This window comes from Equus caballus, chromosome 3 (genome assembly GCF_041296265.1).
Source record: "Equus caballus isolate H_3958 breed thoroughbred chromosome 3, TB-T2T, whole genome shotgun sequence".
Taxonomy (NCBI): Eukaryota; Metazoa; Chordata; class Mammalia; order Perissodactyla; family Equidae; genus Equus; species Equus caballus.
Genome location: NC_091686.1, coordinates 7,111,154 through 7,121,520, shown reverse-complemented (window position 1 = coordinate 7,121,520; position 10,367 = coordinate 7,111,154).

The window sequence follows — 10,367 nt, the reverse complement described above, 5'->3', positions numbered from 1 at the left end:
CGGGAGTCATTGATCATTTTTCTCAAGCTATACTGATCTAACCTTGGAGGAATGGGTTGGGACCAACAGAATTGCTGAATTGGTTTGCTTCAACCGGTTTGTCCTGTATAACGTAACTTTGGATCTAGTCAAGGATGTTCAAGATCATGTAGCCCATTGCTTGCACATGAGGATATTATTATGGTCCAGAATTTGGGATGGACTTAGCCAAGGCCACACAGTAAGGCAACCACAGGACCACGAGCAGAATTCAGGTCTTATAGCTCAGACCCGGGGCTTCTTGATAGTAAAGAACAGGCACTCAGCACGTTTTTCCTTAGCACCACAATACTTAGCAAGTGCTGAGCACATAATAAGTACTCAGTAAATACTAGAACAACAAAAGAAGCAATGAGTGAACAAATGAGTACTTGAAATCTTCAAAGCGCCCTAAAACACACACAAACCTGAGAAAGAAAGAGATTTATTCCAACGGTTAAATGAAGAAAACTGTCCACGGGGAGTGTTTTATGATAGATCTCTCCTAGTGTCTTACACCTGAGCACATGCTGAGATTGCCAGAGTCCAGCCCATCATTCTTTTGCCAGGTAAGAGTCTGAGTTATTAGCATTCAGCCCATACATACTGAGTTTATGCTTTTTCCTTTTCATCTTTCACCTACTCATAATTTATATTATAGTGATGTATTTTATGAATCTCTATAAACTACCTTGAATCCATATTGGAATAAGGTATGGAGTGCATAAATAAGTGAATGGATATATGAGTGGATAAAGTACATACAAATGAGGAGAATAAATGGATAGGTAGGGTAAAAGAGAGACAATCTAGCAATCTCTTTTAGAATGGCACACTTAATGAATATAGGTTGACCAGATAGGTAGATAAATATCTTTCAGAAAGCTCTTCAACATGAAAACTTGTAACAAAACATAAGCTGACCACGAACTTGACTAAACCGGGCATATTATGCCAGGGCCGTTGAGTTAGATGAGCTTTTTTGTGTCTGTCCTCACAGAGAATCTACAAATACACGGGCCTCATTCCTTGGGCAAGTTTGATGCCTGAAAATCTCAATTCCCAAAACAGATCAAAGAGGGGTGTGTCTCTCTACTCATTCATTCATTGAGTCCCTGCATTTCTGCCAGCCCAGTAGGAAAGGCTGGGGATGCCAAGCATTGTTCCTACCCTCAGGGAGTTTATAATCTAGAGGGACAACTGACATTCAACAGATAATCACAAACTGTTACAACATAGCTACACTTCACAAAAGAATGTGCCACAGGAGATGACATGTGAAGATTAGTTTGGTTAAATGGTGCCTTTATTTAGCAAAACCTTAGTGAGAAAGAGCTGATGGGGGAGGACAGATGAAATAACAGACATTCTCCTAGGGGCTAATGGTATGCGAGGGGCTTCCCACAAGTGGGATGCATGGTCACGCTCCAGCCACCAGCACTTTGGAGAGTTTCTGTTTTCAGAGGAGAGTTCATAAGACCAAGAGCCGGAGGGACCCATCGGGTCTAAAGCTACCTTGGTCCACATAGGCCTCTTTTCTAAGGCTGTGTGCACAAAGCCAAGATCATTTGGAGCAAGCAGGCAAGAGCTCAACTTCTGAGGATGTATCAAGTGATCAGACAGCCCCGTTGGTTGACTACGTGTCTGGCTTATAAATTGACTACCATCTCAATGCGATTATGAATATTCATCTCACATAAATAATGAATAATTGATATTTTTATAAGCATCATTAACAATTTATGCATTGGATAAGCATTTGGTGGAAGCATTTGATGAGAGCCTAGATTGTACAAAAAACATTTATCTACATGCCATGGAGGCGCTGGCCGAAGGTGTGCCACTCACATCTCCCTTTGAGAAAGAACTTGACATTCAGCTGCAAAGAAGGCCATTACTGACAGCCTCCAGCTGTTGGCCTTCAGAATCCACCTCAGGTTTCCACCAAGATTGTGCTCTTCCTACGTAGTCACCAGGTCAAGGCCATTTTTGCCCAACACAGAGCTCTAACAATGGCAACCTTTGCTCCGGAGCTTCCTGTTGAATTGGTTCAGACTTAATCAGGTGAACATCATGTTCTGAGGATCTGTTTTCCTAATCCTGCTGCCTCCTCACTTTTCTTTCATCAGCGTCAGATATGCATTGTGGTCCGGAGGTTCTCCCTAAGCAATTCTCCTTCCTCCTTTGTTCCAGGCTGCCCTCTAAGATGGCCTCCAGTGAGTCCCACCTCTTGGTATTTATGCCCGTATGTAATCTCCTCTCCTTGAACATTGGCCAGACATAGTGACTCACTTTTAAGAAATAGAAATCAGCAAAAGTGATGGGAAATCACTTCTGAAATTAGGTTACAAAACACTGTGAGTTTGGTCTTGCTGTAACCCTCTGGCTCTCTCTCCCATTTGCCCACCTTGATGACGCAAGCTGCCATATTGTGAGCTGGCCTGTGGAGAGGCATGAAATTTAGGGTGGCCTCCAGCCAACAGCCAGCTGAATGCTGTCAATAACCATATGAGCGAGCCTTCCCCAGGCGAGCATTCAGATAAGACCAGAGCTTCAGCCGATGCTTGACTGCAGTCTTGCGAGAGACCTTGAGTCAGAAGTACCTAACTTGCGCTCATATTCTTGACCCACAAAACCCGTGGGGTAATTTGTTACACAGCAATGGCTAAATATTACATCCCCTTTTATCTTTCACAGGTATTACTCCCAAAAAATCTTCTAACTCTTTTAGCCTCTGCTTTCTGAAAGACTCAGCTGACACATTGGCCATCAAATCTGGTGCTTGGAAGAAAAATCAAGTTGGGAAGGTAGACCTGAAGGTCAACAGCATGCATGTGGAACCAGAGGTGTTATCCTTCCAGAGCACGGGGTTGAGAAGAGGAGGGGTCAAGGATGGGGTCTGTGCGCAGCTCCAGGCATCGGAAGAAGAGCCAGCCAAAGAAAGTGAGGAAGGATCAGAGAGCTTCCTCCTCTGAGCCATCTTCCCTCGCTCTTCCCGACTCCTCGCCACTCCTCTCCTCCAGAGGCTGGGTGGCATGCCCTCCTTCCTTCCAGCGAGGCGCTCATCGCACTGAATCATCACTGTTGGTTTCATTGTCAACATTTCTAAGAACCCATGAGTGACCTTTGAGGGTAGGGTAGTGTCTTACTCACCATCGACTTCTCAGTGCTTCACAAGGCTGCTGCTTAGTAAGAACTCATTTAATGTTTGAACAAACATATCATGAGAACATATGAAACCAGCGAAATGCGATGTAAGTTTGATTGTTTAAACTAAGTCAGTTAACAATACTGTACTGTGCACTTAAAAACTTAAGAGGATTGATCTCAAGTATTCTTACCACAATTAAACCCCAAAACTATAGCCCAGCCCTGTCAACATCTGCCCTGTAATAGATGCAATTTTCTCATTTAACCTGCTGCGCTCCATGAGACAGTGACTATTTCCCATTTTACAGTGAGGAGACCAAAAATGATGAGCCTGAACTGGAATGCAGGCCTTGAATGTTGGCACTTTGAGGTCCTGCTCTGTATGATGACTAAAAGTTAGGTGAAGGCTCCCTGGGCCTCCTGTCTGCAGTCAGATTCTGCTTCTGCTGTTCAGGGGCTGAGGCTCCAGGCAGCAGCATCTGCTTTCCTTTCTCCCTTCAGCCATTTGGATCCTGGGAGGTTGCGTCCCTTCTTGCCGAGATCTGTGGGGTGACTGTCACATACCTAATGTGGCCGGGTTGGCTGAAATAGGTGTCAGCCTATTTGGTGGGGAGAGGCCATCCTATAAACAAGAACAATGTTCTGACTGTTTTCCACTCAGCTTGTTGGTTGCCATTTTCCTTATTTGTGGTTGGTTTCAGTGTCTTGGAGACATAGACATTGCTCATCCTTTGATTTACGCCACAACCATTTGTCAGAAAGGGGAAATTTCAATCAATAAGAAAGCCATTGTTCTTCATTGTGGCTCATTCCTCCTTAACCATCCCTCCCCCACCCTAAACAGACAAGGCATATGGCTGTTATACAGAAACAATTTCAATAAACTGATTTTTCCCGACAACATGCAGCAACATGGGGATTATTCACATGCAGGCACAAAAGCCCTTGGAACATCAGGATGGGCCTGTTTTCCTTGTAGTATAGAATCTTCACGCTGAGTGAACATCTGGTCCTTACTGTCTATTCGCATTTTGGAAATAATCAGATAGTCGCACAATTATTAAGCAAATTTCCGTCAAATGAATGCCATGTTTTTCTAGAAGAATTAAAAAATACGTGAAAACAGTCATGGGAAGCGTTCTTTGTTGATTTGCTTCGGTTAAACAATGATTTGAATGATTTTTGATCTAAATTTCTATACAGGGCCTCTGGATAGACCACTTTGGTCAAAAGCTTTCTCTGTTTCTAATTATAAAATAGTAAAAAGAAAATTTATTTTCGGCACCAGGAGGTACTTCCTTAATCGTAATGTGTCCTCTCGCCATAGGGAGTGGCTTTGAAGAACTGGAGGTATGGATTCCGCAAATGAAACCAGATAAGGCAAGGATGCCACTTTGACAAAAGCTCCAGTTAGTTCTACTCGCAAGGAGGCTCCAAGGCGGTGGGACCATTACAAAGTCAGGAGGCTCGTGTCCCGCTTTCTTGCTTCTTTATTCAAAGTGTGGTCCGTGGACCAGCAGCATCAACATCACCTGGGAGCTCCTTAGAAATGCAGAACCTCGGGTCCCACCCCAGGCCTACGGAATCAGAGTCTGCATGTTAACAGGAGGCTCAGATGATTCTTATGCACAAAGCCCAAGAAACTGCTGGAGTGCCAGCCTTGCCTGTAACTAGGCCCACCTGAGTATTATTCCTCATCTTTGTTTATTTATTTATTTTTCTTAAAGATTGGTACCTGAGCTAACAACTGTTGCCCATCCTTTTTTTTTTCTTATTTTCTCCAAAGCACGCCTGTACATAGTTGTATATTCTAGTTGTGAGTTGCATATTCTGGTTGTGCTATGTGGGACGCCACCTCAGCGTGGCCTGATGAGTGGTGCCATGTCCATGCTCAGGACTGGAACCGGCAAAACCCTGGGCCGCCCAAGAGGAGCGTGGGAACTTAACCACTCGGCCAGGGGGCCGGCCCTGCCTCCAGCTTGAAAATGAGAAATTTGGCCCGTGGCAATGCCTCCTAAAGCAGGACCTCCCAAGCACCAGGATCACAAGATGATCCTTGGAAAAAAGGATTCTGTGGTCAAATATTTTAACAGCATACCATTAATTAACAATGCGTATTAGCTTATTAAAGGCTCTGGGAAGTCCTGCAATAGAGGGACCTTTTAAAGCAGCATAAACTTACGTGACCTCTGAAGGATTTATTCACGTAACATTGAATAGCCTCCCGTGGACTTAGCGTTCCACTGAGCACGCTCTGTGCAAGCTTGTTTTTAAAGTTCCTTCACCTCCATAAACCTATAAAATAAATTCCCTCCATGAGTTTTAGTTAGCATTTGTGTTATGTCAGGTTGTACTTCTCAATAATCTTCAATGAAATCTAAATGTCTCCTTTCTCAGCTTGTTTGAGGCTTTAGAAGGCTCGGTCACAAGGAAAATAGTGTAGGGTGACCAGCCATCTGGTTTGCCGGGACTGCCCTGGTCTCAGCGCTGAATGCTCCTCGTCCTGGGAAACCCTTCTGTCTTGGGCAAACCAGGACAGTTGGTCACCCTAAAAATAGATCCGTCTCAAGATTGACCAATTGCTCGTTTTCCATTTCCCTTCTCTCTCTTTCCCTCCCTGTCCAGGTCCCCTCTCCGCCCGCTCCCCTCAGGTTCTCCGCCCAGGGGAAATGCCTGGCGGTTTGGTCAGATTGAGAAAAAAGCGAAGAAAGAGCAGTAGCTGAGTTTGCAGGCGGATCATGTGGGTTTCCATTCTGAGGAGTGGACTCGCCCCATTCAGCCAACCTGAGCCAAGAAGAAATCCGGAGCTTAAGGTCAAGTGTGAGTCTCTGAATGTTGCAAAACAAAGGTTTGCTTTGGGAGAAACGTTCATGCTAAATGGGTCAGATGCATTTTTGCGTCTCTTATCAGTTCTTGGAGAAGCATAGCACCCGCTGTGGTGATGAAATCTGGATCGCTCAGCTTCTGGGCGTGGAAGTGGTGGGCAGGAAGGACCTGGCCTGCCCCTGCGCTTGAGTGCTTTTTCCTGAGGCTTCGATTTCATTCTATTTGATTGACAAGGTCCACACGTGTACAAACGTCCTAGTTCAGAGATTTCGTTTCCTTGCTTCAGTCCACCCTCTGGGAAGTGTACTTCTTTATTAAAGACTCATGGAGCTTCTGAGTCCTCCCTCTCATCCTTGTAATCCCAAATTCCGGCCTCACCTCCCTGAGCATTGCCTTGTCAGAGTTTCAGTTAAACAGAACGTTTAAAAGACACCACTGCCACCAGAACTGGATGCCTTTCTTTTTGCAAAAGCAAAAACAAGTATGAGCATCCTTTAAATAACAGTATTTTCTGATGTTAATGTCGAACTAATCCAAGAAATGAATATGTATTGATGGTATTCTTTTGGGTTTTGAAAATCCTTACAACCACATAATTAAATGAGTGCCTTTAGAAATACTGATAAAAGCCCGTTGCCATTCAAATATCTATACAAGACAATGGCCGTAAGCGGTGGGCTTGCGAGATTAGTTTGGCCACGAGCCAGCGTTTATCACAATATTTCCATCTCAGCTGATAAAATTTAATCATTCCTATTTAAATAGAAATCAGAATTAATGCAGGTTTTAAAAAGGAGGCATAATGAACGAATCGCACAGTCTTTATTTCAGAGCTCCTGGCATATATTGTGTATTCAGAATGGAAATGCTAGCGGTTGTTGTGTTGTTTTTCTGCCTTGGACTTTCATTCCAGAGTCCTCAAAAATAATGAGCTCTTGCTTCTCGAATATTTATTTCTTCAGTTCCTCTTTAAGTAGAGTGGTTTCACCCTCCTCTCCAGCGGGATACGCAGGCCTTTGTGTGTAATGGGGACACGACTTGAACTGGAGTCAGTAGGGCATGTACTTGGAGCTATTTCTCCGGAGTGGCAATGTGTTTGGACTGATCCTTTGACGTCCTCGTGCCTGGGTCCCTGGAGACCAGCAGGAAGTGAGAAGGCAGCTGGGGTGGATGGCTGTGTGACCGGCTTGGGGTCAGACCCACAGTGCTGCTAGTGGTCAAGCCCGGAGTCAAGTCTCTGGCTGGTGTGGTCAAGACACCACAGCTTTGTGTGGCACTCACAGCCCAAAGAGGCCTTATGGGCTTTAGTTCAACCCAGTTATTTTGTAGATGGGGAGGTTAAGGCCCAGAGAGCAGAAATGACTCCCTCAGGGTCACCCAGCCAGTTAGCCGTAAAGCCACCATCAAACCAGGTCTCCAGACCCCAGCCTGGAGTCCCTTTGACACTGTGTGGTCCTTTTAGCTCAGGCCTAGACCTGGAGTGGACACAACTCAGTACCACTTTGTTTTGACCCTCTCCATATATTTTTAGTTAAGGTCTCAAATGGTTTATACCAAACCCCACCCACTCAAAGTCACACGCTTCCCCATCTATGAAATAAACCAACCAAAGGAAACACGTTTTTCGCCAGGATTTTTATTTCTTGGGTGGAGAGATGTAGAGAAAACTCTTATTTCTCCTCCTTTAAATAACATTTAAAAAATTTAAATATATCTTACCTTTAAATATAAAAAGAACAAAACCAAGTTTGTCCATAATTTCACTGTATAGATAATATAGCTAACATTCAAACAAAGTAATTCCAATAGATAAAATTTATTAATCATTTACTATGTTCTAGGTACTTTACGAGCTCATTTAATCCATACAACATGCCAATGAGGTGGGTACCATTTTTATCCCCATTTTACAGATGAGGAAACTGAGGGCAGAGGGGTCTAGCTACTTTCCCAACGTCACCCAGCTAGCAGGTGGCAGCTCCAGGATCCTAACACAGCAGTCTGGCCTAGGGCCCGGGTTTCTAACCATGATTCCATAGAACCTCAGAAACGTGGATTCTTAATTTAGCCAGCACTAAGCACGTGGCTGAATTTTCAGTTGTATTTCATCTTCAAGCTTTATTATGCATCCCATTGTTTCTGTGGCCATGTAATCTCTCCCAAGTAGGAATTAGGCCCCATTAAAGTCAGTTGGTGTCAACAGTGTGCTTTGTTAGAAAAGGCACTTTGGAGTCAATTTGACTCTATTGCTAGGGGTGTATCAGACTTCAAAACATCTGGTTAGGTCATTTAAGAACCTTCCTGAGACTTCACAACCCCTTAAGACTTCCTTTCAAACTCAGACGTTTCCTCTGTCACCACGCTCTTACAAATGCTTCGAGAAACAATGAAACAATGCTTTATTCATCTGAGCAAATGTATGGAAGCTCCCCTTAATCTGGTATTAATGGGAATAAAACGTTTCACATAAGTCAGATATCAAGATAACTAAACCGTAGATATGGAAGAGATGGAATTTTTTTTCAATAGTTTTTGGAAGTTACATATCCCTTTCTTTTTTTCCCTTTTTTCTTTTTTGTTTGTTCTGTTTTATTTTGTTTTAACCGTATCTTGATAACCCAAAGCTATGATTGTAATCACTAATGATATACTACGTGTACCAGTGAGTCCATGGGAAAGCTCTCTTTTGGGGTCTGGGACACCCTAAAACACGTTCCTCAATAGATGTCCTCTGGATCACTCGGCCTGCTAGATCTAAGTGTACAAGAGGAAGGACACCACACGATGATAACACCATCGCTTGGATGCAGATGCCATGCCAGCACTTCAGTGATGCCACTGGCTGTAAGGAAGGTGAACACAAGGTAAAGGTTGACGAACCGTTAAGGGTGGTCTGGGCCATGCTTTCCGTAAGAGACATGACTATTCCCAGTTGATATTCCCTAAAGGAACAAGACACACCAGTTAGCCTGCACCATCGCCATTATCTCTGCCGCAAACACTGTGGGACTGGTGTCCCCATCCTGCCCGGATGAGCTGAACTGTGTCGTCAGGACTCCCTGGCAGCCAGGACAGTGGCATCTCCCTGCTCAGAGGCGTTTAGATGGTGTCTGCTTTTTCACGTGAGGCTGCACTGGACATCATGGGGGTAATCTCTCTCTGTGAACACAGGCAAAGAGTAGCTCTGGAATAGGCGTCTACACCTAGACCACTAGACATCACCAACTTTACCCAGTACCCAGAATGGCTCTCCAAAGCAATCACACCAAGGTACAGTGGCATCAGCAGTATGTAAGAAGGGCTCTCCTTTCCTGCTGTTTTCGCCAACACTTGGTCTCATCAATTCTTTTTTTAGATTATTACAAGACTTATGGAAACATTTGCTTTTTAAAAAACTACTTTATTGAAGTATAATTGACATATAAAAAGCTGTACAAATTTAATGGATACAACTTGATAAATTTGGAGATAAGTCCGCACTCGTGAAACCATCGCTACAATCTATGCCATCAACATATCCATCACCGCTGAAGATTTCCTCCTGCCCTCTTTATTTATTATTATTATTATTCATAGGAACACTTTACATGAGATCTACCCTCTGGAGTCAGCCCTAATGGCCTAGTGGTTAACGTTCGGCGCGCTCTCTGCTTTGGCAGCCTGGGTTCAGTTCCTGGTCATGGAATCACACCACTCGTCTGTCAGTTGCCATGCTGTGGCAGTGGCTCACATAGAACACCTAGAAGGACATACAATTATGATGTACAGCCATGCACTGGGGCTTTAGGGAGGGAAAAAAAAAAGAGCAAGATTGGCAGCAGATGTTCGCTCAGGATGAATCTTTAAAAAAATAAAAGATCTCCCCTCTTGGCAGATTTGTAAGTGTACAGCACGGTATTGTTAACTATAGGCACTGTGCTGTACAGTAGATCTCTAGGACTTGTTGATCTTGTGTAACTGAAACTTTGTCCCCTTTGACTAATACCTCCCCACTTCTCCCTCCCCCCCCAGCCCCTGGCAATCACCATCCCACTCTGTGCTTCCATGAATTTGTTTTAGATTCCTCATATAAGTGGTATCATGCAGTATTTGTCCTTCTGTGGCAGGCTTATTTCACTTAGCATGATGTCCTCTAGGTTCATCCATGTTATCGGAATTGGAAGGATTCCCTTCTTTTTTTAAGGCTGAATAATATTCCATTGCATGGATGCACCACACATTCTTTATCCATTCATCGGTCTGTGGACAGGTAGGCTGCTTCCCGTTCTCCTATTGGGAACGATGCTACGATGAACACAGAGGCACAGAGACGTCTTCAAGATCTTGATTTCCACTTACTAGTCCTTTGACTTGTTGCCTTTAGCCAGAGTGCT